Source organism: Phocoena sinus, chromosome 1 (assembly GCF_008692025.1).
Source record: "Phocoena sinus isolate mPhoSin1 chromosome 1, mPhoSin1.pri, whole genome shotgun sequence".
NCBI classification, from domain to species: Eukaryota; Metazoa; Chordata; class Mammalia; order Artiodactyla; family Phocoenidae; genus Phocoena; species Phocoena sinus.
Window position 1 is genome coordinate 89,669,864 of NC_045763.1, and position 22,202 is coordinate 89,692,065.

Sequence of the window (22,202 nt, forward strand, 5' to 3'; positions counted from 1 at the left end):
TGCATCTTCATTTTTTAATAACGACCTAATCCAAGTAATTCCGTTGATTGGACCCTGTGTGTACAATGGGTACATTTAATATTTTGATATTCTTTAAAAATATTCTTTAGTGACTTTCAAGCAAGGGTATTCATACCACTTGAGTTTCACAGAGCCTTCCCATGAACTTCAAGTTTTCAGATGTCAGTAGTTTTTAGAGAATATGTTTCCAAATTTCTCTACTTAAATATGTACTTCTTTCTAAAATAGAGTTGCTGGCAGTCAAAGTAGGACTTTGCAGTTTCTCCTTTTTAGCTTCTCTTTCACAATCTCCATTTTTCCTCTTTACAAAAGGAAAGTTTATTTTTTACCCAGCCTAATTTTTCTATGGTGTATTCCCCTGGAATATAAGAAAATCTCAAAGGCACCAAATAAAGGGACAATCTGAAATATTAGTCTCTGAAAATTCTTCTCAAACTAAGAGGTAAACCTGTACCTTATTATATATATTTGCATGATTTTAAGTAAGGAGATGAAAGCTCCAATGTTTACTTTCCACAGATCAACATGACACCTTTAAATAAAGCTTATTTTTCTGATTATTAGGAGAAACATTTTCAGTAACTTTGCTGAAAGGCTACTAGAAAATATAAATCTTTTTTTAAAAATTAATTAATTTTATTTTATTTTATTTTTGACTGCGTTGGGTCTTCACTGCTGTGCACAGGCATTTCTCTGGTTGCAGCGAGCAGGGGCTACTCTTCGTTGTGGTGCGCGGGCTTCTCATTGCAGTGGCTTCTCTTGTTGCGGAGCACGGGCTTCTAGGCTTGCAGGTTTCAGCAGTTCAGCAGTTGTGGCTCACGGTCTCTAGAGTGCAGGCTCAGTAGTTGTGGTGCACGGGCTTAGCTGCTCCGCGGCACGTGGGATCTTCCTGGACCAGGGCTCGAACCCGTGTCCCCTGCATTGGCAGGTGGATTCTTAACCACTGTGCCACCAGGGAGGCCCTAAATCTATTTCTTTTTAAACTTTGGTAGATTACTGCTTAGTAAGAATTATGAGTTACTTCTCTGCTCTCTGTTCACCCCTGCCATGTGGAGTGTGTTGTAGCTTCTATAATCTATATTATTAATATTTTGTAAATAATACACACAACAATTATATATTTTTAAGCCCCACACTTGATAACCTTTTTGTTATTGATTTCCATTGAGCTATATCTCATCCCAATAATTAACATTATCTGTCCATAGATACATGATCTAATTTTTTAAAAAAGAACATCGGTTTCATTAAGAGATATATTTCTTTTTTTTCTTTCCCTATTTTTTGGCCACAGTGCGTGGCATTCAGGATCTTAGTTCCCATACCAGGGATCGAACCCATGCCCCCTGCAATGGAAGTGTGACATCTTAACCACCGCACCGCCAGGGAAGTCCCAAGAGATGTATTTCCATAAATTTTACTTTTATATTTAGTGGCATATCAAAACATGTTTGTTATGCTCCATTTTGTAATAATGCTGATAGTAATTAAGCCAGAAGAAATTTTAAAAAATTTAAGTCTTGTGTTCACTGAAAATTTTAAAACAATGTAAATTAAAATACATATTTTTATTGCAGAGAAATATAACGAGGTGAACTTTTAAGCATAAAACTATAAAATTGTGGGGGAAGGGAATGTATTTTTTTAATGGAGATGGTAGATATTAAACAGCTATGGTTTTTAGAGTCTAGTAGATAAGTTTGAGAGTGATGGGATAGTTTTATTTTAAAATGACAATATTTATACCATTGATTACCTTCTTTCCTAGAACTGTTGAAATTTATGATGAAAAATTTTGAATCCCAGATCTGTTTAAACAGTATTTTTTTGTGTGTCCGTGAGGATGTTTCTGGAAGAGATTAGCAGCTGAATTGGTGAACTGAGTAAAGTAGAGTGCCCTCCCAAATGCAGGTGTACTTCATATAATCCTTTGAGGGCCTGAATAGAACAAAAAGGAAGAGGAAGGTTGAATTTGCCCTTTGCCTGATTGCTGGAGCTGGGGCACCAATTTTTCCCTGCCCTTTGTGCTCCCGATTCTCAGGCCTTCAGACTCAGACTAGAACCTACACCATTGGCTCTCTGGCTCTCAGGCTTTTGAGCAACACTTCTGGCCTTCCTGGGTCCCCAGTTTGCAGATGTCGGACTTCTCAGCCTCCGTAATCACATGAGCAAATACCTTGTAAGTCGCTCTCTGTCTGTCTATATGTCTTTCTGTATATCTTTCTCCTATTGGTTCTATTTCTTTGGAGACCCCATGACTAATACAAGTGATTTTATCAGAACCTACAACTTTGAAGGAGGGGCTCTCTGGGACTGATCATGTCTCTCAAGGAAGGGTACTCTTTAGCTGGTTATCAGACCTCAGGAGCATTGTGGTTGGTACTCAGACTTTTAAAGGAGAGGGATGCAACCTGGCAGGTGCTTAGATGGTTCAGGTGGTATGGCCCAGCAGGTGAGGGAGCACAGCGGAACTAATATCCTTACTGCCAAGGGAGCGTAGCAAGGTATGTGGCAGGGCCAGCTGAAGAAATCTTGGTTGGAGCCATAGCTGGCGGCTGCTGTTGTTGCTGCTGCTGGAGCATCCCTGACAGGAGCTGAAAGCAGGAAGAGTCCTTTCTTCTCTCCTCTTTCCAAGTTCCACCTTGGGCTTCCCTTTTGCAGAATCTAACCAGAAACAGGGAGTCTGGAAGTTTTAGTTTGTACACCCAAACATCATGGACAGAGTCTTGAAAGGTGTGCTTGGAGCTGAGACATTCTATAGCAGAATCTATTGTTTTTGGTCGTTCAATATCCATTTACATGTTTCTGTCTTACAACAATAACATTCTTTGCTTTTGCTTCACAAGATGCAACTGTCCTTTTTACAAAGATATTTCCGTCCTCTTCTTCAAAAGAAATCTGAAGTCCCAACAGTCACCATAGCCATCTCTGGGGGATGTTATTATCTGTTTTACTCAATCCCAACTAAATAAATATTCTGTAGCATACAGACCAAATTGTAAAGTTAATCACCAGTAATAGTCCTCATAGAAAATAAAGAGGGACAATGAAGGGCAAGGAAAAAATAAGTATATATATATTAATATATACATAAGGAGGAAGGAAGAAAATTTGCATAACTGCTGCAGTTGTGTGCACTCATATCTGCTATAAATTCTCTGTTTTCTGTACCCTCAGCTGGCACCACAGCCAGTCAGCGTTCTTTCCCTGATGGAGGCAATCCAAAACTTCACTCCCAAAGGGTCTAAATCTTAGTGGTCTGTGTTTTTATTTTTAACATGGGCAAATAAAACAATGCTTTATTTCTAATACCTAAAAAAAGTATTCTAATATAACATTATTTCAGGAGGTAAACCGACATGTATTTTTCTATATTTTTATATCATTGTGTAATTTTAAAACACCTAAATACCCTAAATCTGTTCTCAGTGGTCTGTCTTTAATGTGTTGCTGTAGTTTTGCCTTAACTTGTACAACCAGATTTGAGAGAACTCAGAGAATGCCTTGGGCTCTAGACATAGTCCTCCTGGACTGTTGTAGCAGCTACTCAGTTTACCCTTAGTAATTGGGAGCAATTGCCCCAGGAAAAGCAATGATCTCTTCCTTGTTATTTCAATAGCGTGAGAAGCTCAGCATAGCCAGTGGAAGTCTTATCTTCCAGTTCATTGGAGGTATTGTCAATGTTCTCTGGTGGGAGCATTCTGCCTTTGGGAATTAAAACCTCTAAACCAAGAGCAATCAAACTTGCAAGGAAGGAAAACAGAATTTGGGCGGGGTGGTTGTAATTAACTATTATATTGAAGGAGCCTCTCCCACTTCTACCCCTTGGTTCATGTATTCAGGCTATGGGAGAAAAAAATACCCTATATTAGTTTCTGATCCCAAGAATAGCCTACATCCTACAGGATAGCGCCCTAACCTTTCAGTGTGTTGTTTCTCAGCCCGCACTGTGACTGATTCACTAGGCTCTTTAATCAGCTCTTCTGCTTCTGAGGGATGTCCTTCCTACCTGGCAAGACCAATAAACCCAGTGGGCATGAGCTTACTGGCACACTTTTTTAGTTGAGAAATGAGTTCCTTGGTCAGAAGCAATATTGTGTAGAACAACCGTAAGTCCACAGATAGTCATTATATTTATCCATTATTGCATAACAGATTGCTTCAAAATTTAGCAGCTTAAAACAGCAAACATTTATTATTTCACAGTTTCTGTTGGTCAGGTGTACAGGACCAGCTTAGCTCGGTGGTTCTGGCTCATGGCATCTCCTGAGGTTGCAATCTAGCCAAGCCACTGGGTGGAGTTACAGTCACCTTAAGGCTTGAGTAGGGTTGAAGGATCTACTTCCAACCTCACTCATAGTTGTTGGCAGGCTTCATTCAGTTCCTTCCAGGCTGATAAACTGTGGGCCTTTCCATAGGGCTTCTCACAGCAAGGCAGCTTGCTTGTTTTCCCTAGTGTGAGTGGAGAGAGAGACAGACGGACAGACAGGCAGAGACAGATATTGACCTGAAAATGGAAGCCACAGTCTTTTTATAACCTAATCTCAAGTTACATCCCATCATTTTGCATATTCTATTAAGTAGCAAGCCGCTAGTGCAGCTCATACCCAAGGGAATGGGATTAAGGGCATGAGTAACAGGGGGTGGGGATCATTGAGAACCATTTTAAAGGCTGGCTACAACAGTCATGCTAGCAAAAGCACAGGCCACTAGGGTTTTGGAATAGATAACTATCCTTTTCAGAAACAGCTCTTGGTTTGCTACTGGATCCTGGTACCAACTGAACTTCTGATCTGGGACATCTAAGAGACCATATGACCTGAGCTTCCTATGATGAACTGGATGTTTTCTCATCCACCGAGATACAAGGTTGGCTGAAGGCATCAGCAATCCACCATCAAGTGGAAATGGTATAAATAAGATTAAGTACAAGCAGCTCCTGAAGACATAAGCATCTGATTTCCACAGTGTGTTGGCATCAACTGGAAGCAGATGGCTGCAGCATTACAACTCCATTCAGGGGTGTCCCTGCAAGACAGTTGTGGTGGAAAATGCCCTCAGCGAGTAGAACTTTGAGCAATACATTTGTCCACTGTGTCTGCGTTGAGAGATGGTCAAAAATGCAAATATACTGATTCATGGATACTGGCTGGCAGTTTGTCTAAAAGTTGGGGACTCAGAAAAAAGTTTTGGCAGGTTGGTGACAAAGAAGATGGGAAAGAGGTATGTGCATGAAACTTTCACAATGAATATAGAGTGTGAAAAAAAATTGGGTCCCGTAATGCTCAGCAAAGGGCATCCATGTAGAGGAGACTTTCAGTAAACAGGTGGACAAAACGACCTGCTCTGTGAGTGACAGGCAGCCTCCTTCTGCAGTTACCTCAGTGCTTGCTCACCAGACACAGTGGTGGGGGTAAAGGTTATGTGTGGGCCCGACAACATGTACCCACCCTGCTCCCCCAGGGCTGGTGTGGCTACTATCCTCATTGCTGAGTGCCTAACCTGCCAAAGGCGGAGACTGATGCTGTGCCCTTTACACAGCCCTTTCCCCAAGAAAGACCACAAGGATACCTCGTGGCAGGTCGATCACAATGGAGGGGGCAGCAGTTTGTCCTCACTGGAAAGAACTTCCTCAGGATATGGGTTTGCCACTCCTGACCACAATGGTTCTGCCAATATGACTATCCTTGTACTAATGGAGATTTGACACAATATTGCTTTTGACTAAGGAGTTCATTTTTAAGTCATCCTTATGTTACAAAAAGGCAGCTTTCTTGGAAGAAAAGAAAAAGAGAAGGTAGGAAGGTAATATATCAAAATATTAAAAGTAGCTGTCTAGTGGGAATTGCTGTTTCCATTTTTCCCTTTTTTCCAAATTAGCATGTATCTGGAGTAATATATTAAAATAAATTATGAAGGCAATTGAAGATAGTTTTTAAACTGCACTCCTAAAAAAGTTCAGTTTCCTGACTCAGGACTTCCTGAAGGCTACTCTTTTTTTTTTTTTTAATTAATTTTTATTGGAGTATAGTTGCTTTACAATGTTGTGTTAGTTCCTACTGTACAGCAAAACGAATCAGCTCTACATATAAATATATACCCTCTTTTTTGGATTTCCTTCTCATTTAGGTCACCCCATTGCATTAAGTAGAGTTCTCTTGCTGTACACTATGTTCTCGTTAGTTATCTATTTTATACATAGTATCAATAGTGTATATGTGTCAATCCCAATCTCCCAATTCCTCCCACCCCCTTTCCCCCTTGGTATCCATACATTTGTTCTCTATGTCTGTGTCTCTATTTCTGCTTTGCAAATAAGATCATCTGTACCATTTTTCTAGATTCCACATATATGCGTTAATATGGGATGTTTGTTTTTCTGACTTACTTCACTCTGTATGACACTCTCTAAGTCCATCCACGTCTCTACAAATGACCCAGTTTCGTTCCTTTTTATGGCTGAGTAATATTCCAAGGCTACTCTATTTTAATCATGATTTCAGTTTGGTTATTTTCAGGCAAAGACTGTTGCAGTCTCAGTCAGTGGCATTTCTGTATAATCTCAGAACTTCAGTGTACATAAGCCTCCAGGGAGGCATAAACATGAAAACTCTCAGTCCACCTCTCTGTCCTGGAAATACTGACTGGGTGACTCTGGGTGGGATGTAGGAATCTGTATATTTTAAAAAGGAGTCCACCCTTGTTGAGGTGGTCCACATAACATCCTTAAAGGAACACTACTCCAGGAGGCTCCAGGGCTGGGGAAAAGCTAGGAAGAATTCAAATAAGACTCTGGGGAAAAAAACAGGCGTAAGTTGTTATTCTGTTTACAGTAGGATCAGATTCCAGAAATACAAGTAGAAAGACAACCCCAAATCCTTTTTCCTTTGCTTAGCATTGATTCAAAATGTAGCACGTCATTGCACTCACATTACCAATCTAGGTATGCAGAACAGTTCTCTATCTGCATGAGAAAGGCTACACAGCATAATGGGTGCTGGTATCCGATTGCTCTTTCACGACCATATCACAGCCACAGCCGCCTCCAAAGCCAGTGGAGACATCTGAATTTGAATAGAGCTTCATCATTTATTAGTTGTTGATTTTGGGTGAATTAACTAAGCCCTTGGAACCTTGGATGTTTCATGGGAATAATATTTTTGAGCTCTTACAGAGTATGAGTTCTGTTGAAAGACTTAATCATTGTAGACCTCAGTTCTTCTATAAAATAAAGAGGACTAGAATCTGATATTCTTTCCAGCTGTAAAATCCTTTGTATATTTTACTAGGATCCTATTTTTATTATAAACTAAGTGAAAACATTCAGATACTTGCAGAAAACAAAAAATCACAATGTAGAGAGAGATGAAAGCTGTTAAAATCTGCTTCCTTGGGCAGATTTTTTTTTTTTTTTTAATAATCAGTATACTCCTAAATAGAATAATGAAGGATAAGGCAGTGATTACTTCAGGTGAAACGAGACTACATGGTGAAGCCATAGGGTCTCCTGAATTACAGGCAGTCTTTGGACCTGCCCCCTAAGTGCTGCGTTATCAGACAAATCCTGTGAATGTCCTCAGTGGACTCTCTATCATGAAAAAGAGTGTCCACTGATGACAACCTGAAGTTCCATCACACTGGTCCTGATGTTACCAGCTCCAAAGTGGAGTATATGGAGAGTAGATGATGCTAAATTCCTAAGGAGCCTTTGAGCTAAAATAGGGCATGGCATCTCATCTCACCTCTGATGTGTCTCAGATTTCCCCCCTCTCTGTCACCACCAGAGAATACAAAGGGGAAGGGTTTTCCTATCAAAGACCAGGATCCTGGAATCCTGCCTTTTCCCCACTTTCTCTCATTTTCCTGGCACCCACCTGTCTACTCCAACACACATTGTCTAGGTTTGTGTAGACAACTGACCTCTGCTTCACAGTGGGGCTTCTGAGACATGAGTACTCCCTAGTTGGGAGTTTTTTTCTCAAGTGCACTTCATATCATTCAGTTGGTTTACACAGTTACTAAATCTCCTAGGTAGGCATACTTGCCAAACAGTCTTGCAGGTTTAAAGTGCTAAGCAGATATTCTTCTTGGAATTCCACCTAGCTCTTAGGTCTCTATGGGGACCTCACCACTGGGAGTGTAGTTACTCTGATGGCTCTTTCTCCCTTTTCCATACTCTGGGTCTTTCTGTTCCCTGGAGGACTTTCCCTCACCCTGAGAGGGAGCAGGCAGCATCACTGAATCAAGGAGAAACAAGAGTAAGTAAATAAACCAGGTTCAAGAAAGCCAGTGAAAAGGCCAAGAGTGAAGCACAATAGAAAACAGAAGGGCTACTCTCAAGTCACCCTGCGAGAAAAATTTCATGAGAGTCTGGGGTCATGTAGAAGTTATAGGTCAAACCAGGGGAGCACTCAGGAAACCAGAAGCAGATATAGAGCAACGCAAATAAGACCTTGAAACTGAGCTGAGAAAGGAAGCACTATGTAGGGTTCTCTTTTTGCTGTCTTGCTGAATTCTTGTTGCATGACGAATGCAGGTGACTTACTTTCCCAGACAGGCTGGTCCAATGCAGGGTTGAAAAACTCACCTTGCCTTTGATGAAAGAACTTTATTCCATTCGGTGTGTAATCCAGATCTATACTCTGGCTTTTGGCAAAAGTGGCAATGATTTTTCTTTGTCAGTTTGGCTGGTGTAGCTTCTCTTCTGCCCCAGAGATGCTGATTTTTCTGTCACTCCTGTCTTATCCATAAAGATTCTAGATAATCTATTTTTGCCTGTCTCATTTTTTTGGTTTGTTTTTTTCTATCAGACAGTGATATTCTTTGGATTCTTCCTCTTGAGTTTCTCTCTCTTCTTATTTTCCTCCTTTGTCGATGATCTGCTGTCACATTCACTTTTATATCCTGTGCTTTTTTCTGGCAGGTATTTTGGTTATTCTCATAGAGTTTCCCCACCTTTCTCTTGCAGATATTTTTTAGCTCATCATAACTTCAGTCCCTGTTTCTCCTCATTGTCAATCATCTTAGATAAAGTAGAGATTATCTTGTAGGAATTCTCTTGCTGAAATACATCTTTAGCTTTTTCAGTGTGGCTACCAACTTGATAGAAGTTTTATTGTCTTGCACTGAAACAATGTATATCAAATAGGATGTTTTATACAAGAATTTAAACATTTTTGTTTTTTCAATTCAGTGATTATTTAAGAATTAATATAAGCATATTCAGGATCATCATAGCAGCCAAATAATGCTATGAAAGTTCAGTATTCACAGCAGCACGTATAGACACCAAAGAGAACAGAAGTAGACTTAACATATAAGTGACATGTTTGAACAAAGTGAAGGCTGAATGAGATGAATATTTTTCAGTGATTGAAATACAGAGAACCAGTGAGAGAAGTGAGTTACCACAGCCAAACTAAAGCAAACCTATGCTTTGGCAATTAATACTATGCCTTGTTTAAACCAAATCACATCATTAATCACCTGAAATTAATGTTATTAATTCACTTCTGGATTTGATGATAATTAATTTGTAAAATTTTCACTTTTTAGTTGTATAGAGTTATATGTATAAGGGGCTTATAACTTTTTAATTTGAGGATATTTACATAACAATAAAAAACCCAATTTATCGGGCTTCCACCAAGGTGGAATAAATTTACCCTTCTGCCTGAGACAACTTAAAAAGTGAAAAAAGGGGCTTCCCTGGTGGCGCAGTGGTTGAGAGTCCGCCTGCCGATGCAGGGGACACGGGTTCGTGCCCTGGTCCGGGATGATCCCACGTGCCGCGGAGCGGCTGGGCCCGTGGGCCATGGCTGCTGGGCCTGTGCGTCCAGAGCCTGTGCTCCACAGTGGGAGAGGCCACAACAGTGAGGGGCCCGCGTACAGCAAAAAAAAAAAAAAAGTGAAAAAAATATATATGGAACAATAATTTTCAAGATATTAAGCATCAGTCAATGAAGGATAGTGTTCTTTGAGAGATAGAAAACAGCGCCCTGTAATTGCCCCAGCTGACTGCCAAGAGAAAGTTTTCAGGCCATGGCACAGGGAGGGAAAACCCAGGTGGAGCCTGGTGAACGCTCTGATTTGAAGATACTGGCTGAGATCTTGAGGTAACCTGGATGGCTAGAGTTTGCAGGACAGAGTACTGGGGGAGGAGCGAGAGTGAGCATCACAGAGAAGTCCAAAGACCTGCAGAGGGTTCCCCTCAAGTATTCAGCAGGGTACTGAGGAGTGTGTGCACATGAGGAAACTAACTGAGGCCGTGAAAGAGTCACCCAAGAGGATTAGAGGAACTAACACTTGGTGTTCTCACAGGGCTAAGAAAAGTACCTGTCTGCTGCCCATTCCCGCCCTCCCCCCACCTCCTGCCAAACTAGAAAACCTCATAATTCATAGGACATTGTATAGAAAACTCAGAACAGTCATGGCTCAGAAGTGAGGAATAATTAGCCCTAGAATAAATGCTGAATTGGGCGCACCTAACAATCTTGAAAGATCTAAAAGGGCCAACTGTCTCCTACTAACTTATCTATGGCCCAGAACCAATCTCCAGGCTACTTGCAAGAATACAAAAATATCTAGCTTCTGACAAGGGAAAAAACAATGTTTGGCATCCAATCAAAAATTACCAGGCAGGGCTTCCCTGGTGGCGCAGTGGTTGAGAGTCTGCCTGTCGATGCGTGGGGGCACGGGTTCATGCCCCGGTCCGGGAGGATCCCACATGCCGCGGAGCGGCTGGGCCCGTGAGCCATGGCCGCTGAGCCTGCACGTCCGGAGACTGTGCTCCGCAACGGGAGAGGCCACAACAGTGAGAGGCCCGCATACCACAAAAAAAAAAAAAAAAAAAAATTACCAGGCAATCAATGCTGCAGGAAATATGAACCATAACTATAGGAAAAATACATCAACAGAAACTCACCCAAAACTGACAAAGATGTAATTATACATGACAAATTTAAAATATTATGACTGTATTCCATATGTTCAAAAAGCTAGAGGAAAGATTAAATATGCTAATTAGAGACATAGAAGATATTTTAAAAGATACAATAGAACTTTGAGAGATGAAAACAATGATATCTGACATGTCACAGAGACATCCATCCAGTGTAATTCCCTTTATGAAAACTTCAAAAACATGCAAAACTATACGTTTATTTTATTGGGGTGCAATAAATCCCAAGATAATGCGAAAACTCAATATTTAGAAAAGTAATTACTCTAGAGTAGGGGGAGGGAGAGACAAACAGGCAACAAAAGGCACAAAGCAAGTTTCCAAAGTGCTGGTGATAGTCTATGACTCGAGCTGGTGGTAGGCATGTGGGATGTTATATTGTTCTAAGAAGCACACACATATATGCTATTTTGTATGTATATTTATATTGTGCATATGTGTAATATACACATTTCATAACATATTTAATAACAGAAAAGATTACTCTGGTAGCCATGTGGAAGAAGGGAGATTAACAGAGTCAGGGAGAAAATTAAAGCCACTCATGCAGTAGTGATAAAATGGGAAAGGACAACAAAGCTCACAAGTCTTTTGAAGTATAATTTAGGACTTGTTAATTAAGTGGATGCTGTAGGTTAAAAAAAAAAAAATGAGGTTTTTTTTCAGTTTCCTAGCTTGTGAGACTTGATTGATTTATTGATTGGCGGCTCCGCGCGGCAGGTGGGATCTTAGTTCCCCAACCAGGGATTGAACCTGCGCCCCCTGCAGTGGAAGCAGGGAGTCTTACACTGGACCGCTAGGGAAGTCCCTGAGACTATACATTTTTATGAATTAATAGAAAATTTCTGAAAGGCTAACTATAAACTGGCAACATTGTTGCTTTCATTGGAGAACAGAATGGTTCCAGGCCCAGGAGGCAGGGTGTCTCTTGAAATCTGAACCGTGTTTGTGTATTAATTACACAAAAAATGGAAAGCAAAATTAAAGAGTAGAGACTTTTGTTTAGCTCAGATATGGCTGCTCTAATTTAATGATGGGAAAATTTTGGTAGTAGCAATATGATTATGGAAATGACTTCACCTGTGTTTGGTGATCTGCTGCTAAATTAGGCTAAATAGCAAATCTTTTGTGTTTATCATAGGCTAGGATGGGAGTCAGGGTTGACTGTGCTCTGGTCAAGCGCTGACTCTTGCTGAGGTAAAATGCGGGTCCCAGGGTTGCCCCTTCAGTAGGGCAATGGGCGGGGCTGTCACCATGATTGACACGTTTAGCATAACAGCACAAAGAAACTATAAAATATTCCCAGGTGGATCCTTGTGGCTAGCAGCACCATTTAAAAGCTATGAGCTGAGGTTGAGCCTTGACACTATCTTTCTGTATCTTTTTCCTGGTCATGATCCTCTCCGGCATATAATCCTGCACACATGTTAGCTAGTCTTCAGTAAGCTGCTAACTTACTGATAAAGTCTTAAGGTATTAACCCCTCAAGAGGGTTCTGCATTTTTATCAGAAATCCTAAAAATAAAAAAACCCCATAAAACTAAAAAAAAAGAATGTTGTTGTACACTTTCTAATATTTATGCCTTTTCCTTTATACTATTTGACTAATTACTAAGGCTAATCTTGCCTCTCATTTTATAATGTCACTTACATAATATAAAAATTTTGATCATTGTTTAATTTTTATTCATACTTTACCTCATTTCACAAAATATTTTCAGAGACTTGTAATAAGCACATACCATAAAGTGGTGAGCTACAAATAAATTAAAAATCAGGCTCAGAAAAATAAAAACTAGAGTAGAAAGTCGTGCCCTGGTATATAAATAGAACACAAATGAACCACTAGAATTGAGTTTCAAGTATGGTCTAGGATTCCTGGCGAAAGTGAAAAAGGAGACGTGATATGTTACTAGTTATTCCCTCCCCCTCCCACTGCCATCCGCACCAAAGCCCACTATTTCCTTAAGGGAAGTATATAGCTTTTCCTACACATGACCCTAGAAGAAATTTCTCACCTGGGCTATAAGCTTTTATTATCACATTCAAATCCACATACCTTTGCAAAATAAAGGACACAAAACCAAAGAGAAAATAAATTTTAGCTGAGCACTGGACAATGAAGGGAAAGTAGGTATAGCTGACATGACTTCAGAGAGCTGTGTATTTGTTTACCAGTTTATATCTCAGTATCAAATAACCAGGGATTTAAGAATCCTCCTTCGTGTGCTTCAGAAATATCATGCGACCACCTGGTACAGTTGGATCATTTTGGGGGTTCATATGAAAACAGTTGAAGTGATGTTCACTTGAAAATTTTGTTTGCTGAACTTTGTGATACATGTCATTGTTTTATAGCATATTTAAGTTGTTCTCTACAGAATTAAATACCTTTATTTAATGGGCCACTGGGGAAATAATCGTAGTTTCTAAGGAAAAGTTTTGTCCAGCATGTTTATCGTTGACCTGGATGAAGAGAGAATATATTGATTAAAACTGTTCTGAGAAACAGACTCACAGACTTAGAGAACAAACTTATGGTTGCCAGTGGGGGAAGGGAAGGAGGGAAAGGATAGGGAGTTTGGGATTGACATGTACACACTGTTATATTTAAAATGGATAACCAACAAAGACCTACTGTACAGCACAGGAAACTCTGCTCAATATTCTGTAACAACCTAACTGGGAAAAGAATTTGAAAAAGAATAGATTAAAAAGTGAAACAAAACTGTAGTTGACGTGAAGCTGGCAGGGTGAATTGGAACCATGAATGACAGAATCTGGGTCTCATTTCATCTTGGGTCCGTAAGTGACCATATCACAAGTTGTCTGAAACATGTTTACATCCAGCCAGAAACATTTCTGCCTGTCTGTGGGATTTTTCAGACCACTTCTCCTTCTGAGCTGTTCCCTGCTCTGCTCTGTGGCTCTGCTGGCTCAGCCTCTCTCATCCTAGGATTTTCTGCAGGTCTTTTGCTCATTGACCTATTTGGACCCACTTCTCCAGGTAGGCCCTTGGTGCTGTCTGCTGGAGATGGGCTGGTGTTCAGCCTTTGGCTCTGTGCCCTGAAGCTCTGTGGCAAGGCTGCCCCTGCCCTCCCCTGCTCCTGCAACCGTGACCTGGCTTGGCCCAGCTTACCATGCTTCCTCATGGTATGGGAGTGTGTCGGGGTATCTCCTTTGTGTGTTGACTAGAGTCAAGAGTGAGGAAACCTAAGTGCTGCTCTGAGTTGTTTAAAAAACAAAAAAGCTCAAGGGTATATTCGTTCATTCATTCATCTTTCATTCATTCATTGTCCTTTGTGTGCTGGGTACTGAGAACACTGAGGTAAAAATGACACACTGTTCATCTTCACAGAGTTGAATTAATAGCAAAGGAGGAAGTAATTTTAAGGCAGCCTTCTATGTATGTGATTTATTTATCATTTAGTTACCTAGTAGACATAGTTGACGGGACATTTAGGCAAGAGCGATAAGACAAAGATGGTAATGTCCTTAACAGCAGCTATTAATTGTTCTACCGCAGTGGTTCTCAGACTGAGGTGATTTTTGCTTTCCTTTCCTCCCCCAGAGACATTCAGCAATGTCTAGAGACATTATTGGATGTCACAACTGAGGCAGTGCCCCATAGTGGTTAGATGTCAAGGATGCTGCTAAACATCCTACAGTGCTTAGGACAGTCCCCCATAACAGAATTATCGAGTCTAAAATGCCAACAGTACTGATTGAGAATCCTTGACTAGTGTATGTGTCGATTGTGTGTTTCTGAGAGAGCAACTATCAGGGAAGCTTTCTTTAGCCTGATATTTATTCTTATTAGCTGTAGCTGACATTCGTTGAAGGCTTACTATATGCCAGGCATTTATGGTAAACACTTTAAATGGATTATCCCATTTCATCATCAAAAACTCTATTGAGTAGGTATTATTATTAGCTCTGTTTTACAAATGGAGAAACAGGTTTAGTGGTGTTAAGAAACTTGGCCAGGATCTCATTGCTAACAAGTGGTAGAGTGGGGAGTTGAATGCAGGATGCCTGGCTCTTCTTCACTCTTCACCACCACAAACAGTTAGCATCTCTAACTCAGAGGCCAGACCCTCCCTTCAGCTGGGACTTAGCTCCTGAGAAGTTGCTTTAATGACAGGCTGAGCTAGCTCAGTCCTTTATTGGCTCTAGGCTACTATTGGGGGCCTGAGGGGAAAGAGAGGTTAATTTAACAGTATAATTCAAACCAATTTGGGGAGAAGAGAATCTAATATTACTTTAAACATCAACATCTAGTTTATGACGAAGGGTTCTCCCACATGGGTGTGCAGCTGGCTCATTAATCTGACCCAATTAAACAGGATCAACCCGAACTGTTAGTCATATCTAATTCAGCAATGATTGTGTTGATACAGAGTGAGCCACAGCACTATAAATAGCAGAATGGAGCTAATAGGCTCTGATGCAGTCAGCTTTCATCATCTTACACTTTAGCTTTACTTTTCATTATTTTACACTTCTGCTTTACTAAGAGATTCCGGGCAGTTTTTGGTAAAATCTTAGGCTCAGACTGCACTTTTTGTCAGTTTGGTGTTTTCCGAGGGCAAAGCAGCAGTCCACTGTCATCCATACCTTTACTTGCATTACAATGCCTGAACACTCCTGGACTGTAATTTGATCTAGTTCCTTAACCCCATAATCTAACTGATAGAAGGTAATCGAACACCACGTCTGCCCATGTGATAGGGCAGAATTCTTCTGTCTTCTCACCTGAGTACAACAGGCTTGTGCCACCCAGAAGAATGAAAAGGTAACTCAGAATATGTGGGGTCCTTATAGCCCAAGCGGATATCCTTGTGAAGAAGAGGAAGTATGGGCCCTACAGATCTCAGGTTAGTGTGAACCGAGTGTGGTTTCGGTCCCAGTAAGTTTCTGAAATGACGCTCTGAGAACAGTATATGTGTGCTTCATTTTGAGGTCCTAGGAATTTTTAGAGAGAGTAACTTCCCTAGAATTCCTATCTGTTTGGCTGACTGTGAAAACACCTTTGTACTCAGGGCCAGTAACAGCTTCCAGTGGGCTGAATGTTAAGGATGTTTTCTTCTTTATTATACCTGTAGTATGAACTGGTATCACGTAGAGGGGAGGTTGGCAGGTGAAGATTTTTGGTGGGTGAGCACCTTTTTTCTTGCTTGTTATCAAGACTGTTGTATTACCTTTCCCCCATATCATTCAATAGGTCTCATAGACACTATTTCATTAATCACCTCTCAGAATTCCTGGGGCTACTGCCTGGTGGGTTTCTTTTTTCTTGTCCTTTAAAAGTTATAGAAAGGTTAAATATCTTAAACTGAGCGATAATGTAGTAGTGATAATAGCAGCTATCATTTATTGATGGCAATGTGCTAAGCACAGTACTGACTGGCTTGAATGTGCTACATTCTCTTCATCTGCATAACAGCCCTTTTATTTATTCATCCCCATTTTATAGAGGAGAAAAGTGAAGCTTATATCAAGCAATACATTTTGGATTAAGTCTGGTAAGAAGGCAGCTGGTAAGAAGGCAACTAGGCTGGGATTTGAATGCAGGTCTGCCGGTACCGAGGTTCCTGTGATTAACCACTCTCCTGCACTGGGCACCCTTCCTGGGCTCAGGGTTTAGCTGAAGGATTATAGAGCATAGAGATAATAGAATAAGAAGGGAAAGAATAGAGTGGGGGTAAAGGAGTTCAACTCCCTTCCAGGAGACTGGATATCGGTTTGTTTCTATTTTTCTCAGCCAGGTCCTGCTTCTGTATTCCACAAAAGTTCTAAAAAGTGGCAAAGTGCTCTAGGAAAACTGATGTCACCTTCCAGATAGGTAATACAATATTTCATGAACATCATTTTTAAGGGCACACACTTAATACATTTTCCTAGTGTTACAGGTCTCAGGCTTACTTCAGAATTTCCCACCCTGCTCTTTTCCCTTTAAGAGGCAAATAGAAGCTTAAATAAGTCTCTTAGTTAAGAAGCTAGTACAAGTGTAGTAGTCATTTGATCAGAGATGTAATATGTTTAGTTATAATTTCTATCCAAAAGTCTGTATGTTTTAGAAGGACGTTTCCCAATACTTAAGCTTTGCAGTCTTTGCACAGACTGTGAATCTTTAGGGGAAAATAGGAAATGTAGGTTCTTTTTGAATGTTTTCCAATACTTCTTGATTCTTACCTGCTTTCGACTCAACTGTCATACCTGCAAAATTTTCACCCGATTCAACTGCAAAAGATGGTTATAGAGTGGTAGTTAAATAAGCTGGTACTTCACTGTAACATCTAATAATAGCTAATGTTTATTGGGCACTCAACTACCTGGCCCTGTGCTGAGGCTAGGTACTTTACATCACACTATGTCATTCATCCTCACAACCCAATGTATAGGTACCAGTGTCATCCCTTTTACAGATGATAAAACTGAAGTTCAGAGAGGTTTGGAAACTAGCACAGTTAGTGACAGAGCCTAGGCTCAATCATAGGTCTGACTCCAAAGTCAATATTTTCAATTTTGCCTCAGTGGTGTCTGAGTTTCAGACTCATGAGGGTAATATGTATGAGAGCATTTTTTTCTTTCATTGTCTGCTAAAAATCTGAGTGCTCTATTTTTGAATGCTGACACAGACTTATAGCTTTAAAAACCACTATTAGCCTTATTTACTGTAAATGGAAGAGCAAGGCGTCAGGAGGCACAGGTTTGTGCTGTAACACTCCCTATGCCTCAGCTGGTGTTAGAAATCTCCATTATTTTTCTAGTTTTATATCCCAGAACTTCCTTTCATGTGCTCTTTGCTCCAGTCACATCGGATTACTCATTTTACCCCAGGCATACTTCACCTTTTAATTTTAATTTAATTTAATTTAATTTAATTTTATTAAATTTAATAATTTAATTTAATTTAATTTGATTTTATTTTTTTTTACAGTTTAATTAATTGATTTGGGGCTGCATTGGGTCTTTGTTGCTTCATGCTGGCTTTCTTTAGTTGCAGCGAGCGGGGGCTACCCTTCGTTGCGGTGTGCAGGCTTCTCACTGTGGTGTCTTCTCTTGTTGCGGAGCACGGGCTCTAGGCGCGTGGGCTTCAGTAGTTCTGGCACGCAAGCTCAGTAGTTGTGGCTCGCGGGCTCTAGAGCACAGGCTCATTAGTTGTGGTGCACAGCCTAGTTGCTCCGCGGCATGTGGGATCTTCCTGGACCAGGGATCGAACCTGTGTCCCCTGCATTGGCAGGTGGATTCTTATCCACTGCACCACCAAGGAAGTCCCACTTCACCTTTTTTTTTTTTTTTTTTTTTTTGCGGTACGCAGGCCTCTCACTGTTGTGGCCTCTCTCGTTGCGGAGCACAGGCTCCGGATGCGCAGGCTCAGTGACCCTGGCTCATGGGCCCAGCTGCTCCGCGGCATGTGGGATCTTCCCGGACCGGGGCATGAACCTGTGTCCCCTGCATTGGCAGGCGGACTCTCAATCACTGCGCCACCAGGAAAGCCCAACTTCACCTTTTTAATGTAACAAATTTGTCAAGGATTTAATAGATGCAAGGCATCCCTTAAATATGGGGAAATTTAAAGAAGAAGAGACAGTTCATAGCCAAGTGAAATCCAAGGATAAAGCCAGCTCATTTCTTCCATTATGATTGATCCAGTGATGTCCCAAGTCCTCTTCTATTCCTCTCTCCATTCTGCCTTCCACAGGCTGGCTTTATCCTTGGATTTCACTTGGGGGTAAAAAGTGTAGTTACAGCTCTAGACATTATCTTTTCTAGCTATACCATCCACCTGTGGGGAAGGAACAGCTTTTTTGAAGTTGCTCTGGCAAGGAGTTTGGGATTCATTCCCTTTCTTTGATGCACATTGTGTCCCCTTTTCATCCCCGACTCTGTCACTGTGACCACTATGGGGGACAGAGTATGCTGACTGGCTAAGCTGGCTAGAGCCCACCTCTAGACCTCAGTGGGGAGGCCGAGGTTAATGCTACCACAACGATGTGTTCGAGGGTGGTTGAGGGATGAATATTTCAAAGGAAAATTAGGGTTTTATTGGAGGAAGAAAGTAAAAGTAGATGCTAGGGAGCCAGCCAAGACAAGACTAGCTTTAGCCTGTTTCTTTCAGGTAATTGACCTTCTCTGTTCCCAAGACTGGTCCTGATGGACCACAACTGTAATGGACTGGTTTCTAATATCAGTTGGGCAGTATCCTCCCCCACCCCCATGCTGTTTCATTTCTATATTTCAAGTATTTCAAATATTCACCCCTCTCCAAAAAGTCTCTACCTAGTCCCACTCTTCTGTTAGGTGATCCCAACTTCTAATTCATAAAGAAAATAGCAGTAATTAGACAAGTATACCATTTTTATCACTTGCCAATCCAATTAATAAATGTAAGTACATTTGCTCTTATTCTTACCTTCTCCCCTCTAATCTTAGAGTTGAGGTTGGCAAACTACAGTGTCTGGGTCTGCCATGTGCTTTTGTAAATAGTATTTTATTGGGAGACAACTGTGCCCATTTGTTTATGTATTGTCTATGGCTTTTTCTGCAATCTGAAGGTCAAGTTGAGTAGTTGCAACAGAGACCCTGTGATGCGAAAAGCCTAAAATATTTACTATTTGGCCCTTTAAGATAAAGTTTGCTGATCTCTGTCTTAGAAGATGGGGTGATCCTCATATGATCAAGGCTAATCTTTCTCATTCTTAATCTTGTTCCCTTCAGATCATTTAGGCTCTCCCTCTGTCTTCTGCCTCTCCAACTCCATTGGCCCCTTTCCCTCAGTCTATCAGTGTGCTCAAACATACCAGCCTTAAGACAAAACAAAACAAAACAAAACAAAATGCAACTTTCCTTTGGTCTTTCAACACTCTCATGACCTTGTCTTATTTCTCATCTTCCCTACTGACCCAAGCTTCTTAAAAGTGTTGCTTTCATGATTGATCTCGTATTTCTCAATTTCTACTCACTCCTCGAACCACTTCTCTGTCTCTATTTCTGCCTTGTAAACCGGTTCATCTGTACCATTTTTCAGGCTTGCTTTTGTCCTCACCATTTGCTGTTAATTACTTAATTAAACCAATCAGTTTAATTAATTACACCATTTAGTCAATCAATTAAAATATTTGTTGGGTTACCACCACGTGCCAGGTTCTGTACTAGGCTCTGAGGACACCATTCGGTGAACCAAACTGGCAGAAATTCTTGCCATGAGGAGTTTATAATCTGGTTGGGGAGATAGACAATGAACAAAATAAGTAAGTAAAATATCGAATATATTAGAAAGTGATAAGTACTGTGGAGGAAAATCAATCAGGGAAGGGAGATAGGGAGTGTTGGTTGGGGGTGGGAAGTTCAGATTTTAAAAGAGTAGTCATAGAAGGATTCAATGAGAATATGACATTTGAGCAAAGACCTAAAGGAGGTGAGTGAGTGAGTCCCTGGCAGAGAGAACAGCAGGGCAAGAGCCCTGAAGTGGGAGTGTGTCTAGAATGTTCAAGGAACTACAAGGACCAATGTGGCTGGCATGAATAGGAATAAAGGGCAGAGTGATAGGAGGAGGGGCTGGAGGAATAATGGGAGGCTCTGTCACTTAGAGCCTTACATGCCATTTGAAGGCTTTTACTCTGAATGATTTGGGACATTTTGAGCCAAGAAGTGATATGATCTGACTTATCATTTTAAAGAAACTTCCGGTTGCTCTGTTAAGACAAGACCATAGTTGACAAGGGCAGGATGAGGGAAGCCAGTTAGGAGACTGTTACAGCTATTCCCAGATGATGGTGGCTTGGATGTGTATGGTAGTGAAGAACTGTTCCAGTTCTCAATATAATTTGAGGTAGAGGTGACAAGATTTGGTACAGATTAGGTGCAGTATGTGACATAGAGAGGTGGGTCAAGGATAAATCCAAGGTTTTAGACTGAGGCACTGGAAAGGTAGAATTGCCATTAATTGAGATGAAGAAGTTTGTATGAGGAGCAAGTTTTGGGAGAAAGATCAGGAGTTTGGGACACACTGAGTTTGAGGTGCCTTTTAAATATTCAAGTGAAAATGTCTAGTTGGATGTATAAGTCAGGAGATCAGTGGAGACGTCAGGATTGGAGGTAAACTTGTGAAGGTCAGCACATCAATCAGAGTTAAAGCCAAAAAATGAGCTGCGTTGGAACAGGAGTGGCCGAGATAGAGAAGAGAAGTGTATAGGCTCTGAGCCCTGGGGTACCCCAATTTTAAGAGGTTGAGAAAACGGGGAGGAACAGAGTGCAAAAAAGCAGTAGCCAGTGAGACTGAAGGAGAAGGAGAATCAGGAGTTGTGGTGTCAGGGAAGCCAAGTGAGGAAAGTGATTCGAGGAGGAAGAGGTGGGAAACAATGGGGTTCAGTGTTGCTAGTAGGTCAAATAAAATGAGGACAGAGAATCAACTGTTTAATTTAGCATTGTGTGGGTCATTGGTGACCTTGACAAGAGTAGTTTTGATGGAATAGTGGGGATAGACGCCTGATTGGAGTGTGTTCAAGAGAGAATGAGAGGCAGAATTGGCAACAGGGAGGAAAGAAACATTTTGAGGAGTTTTGTCATGAAAGGCAGCAATGAAACAGCCTCTAATGGACAAGTCCAAAGACACTTGTCATTTCTGAGTTTGTTTACCTGTTATCTTTGACTCTATGGACTGTCACCTCCACTGGCTTCTAAGACTTCCATCTGCCAACCTCTGCATCTTTGTGCTTAAGGAGTCTCTCTGAAACATGCGTGCACCAAAGGGAAGTGTCAGAGAATTAACACCCCCAGGAGTAGCCCTCAATCAATGGATGGTGGGGGGTGGTAGACAAACATCAGATGTCCTTTGCCCTTTGGGTGAGTTGGGGGTACTCTGGGACAGGTGGTTTTACACCCTTATCCAGAACCCTGAGTGGTAGATGGCCTTGAAAACATACCCTCTATTGGTTGACTTCCCTTCCCTGCCCACTTCCTCACTCCCCAGGTGAAGTTCCTTGCACCTCCCAAATAAATTACTTGCGTTTGAACCCTTGTTTCAGAATCTACTTCTTGGGAAACATAAACTAAGACACTGCATATACAGATATAATCTAAATAAAGGTCAAATGGCCTCATGTTAATAAATACTGATTTTTGGCTTATAGTTCACATATTTGCAATTAAAAGCCCCTTCTTAACAAGTATTTTTGGGCAGTGTACTCAGGCATTAGAAAATGGAAAGATTGGG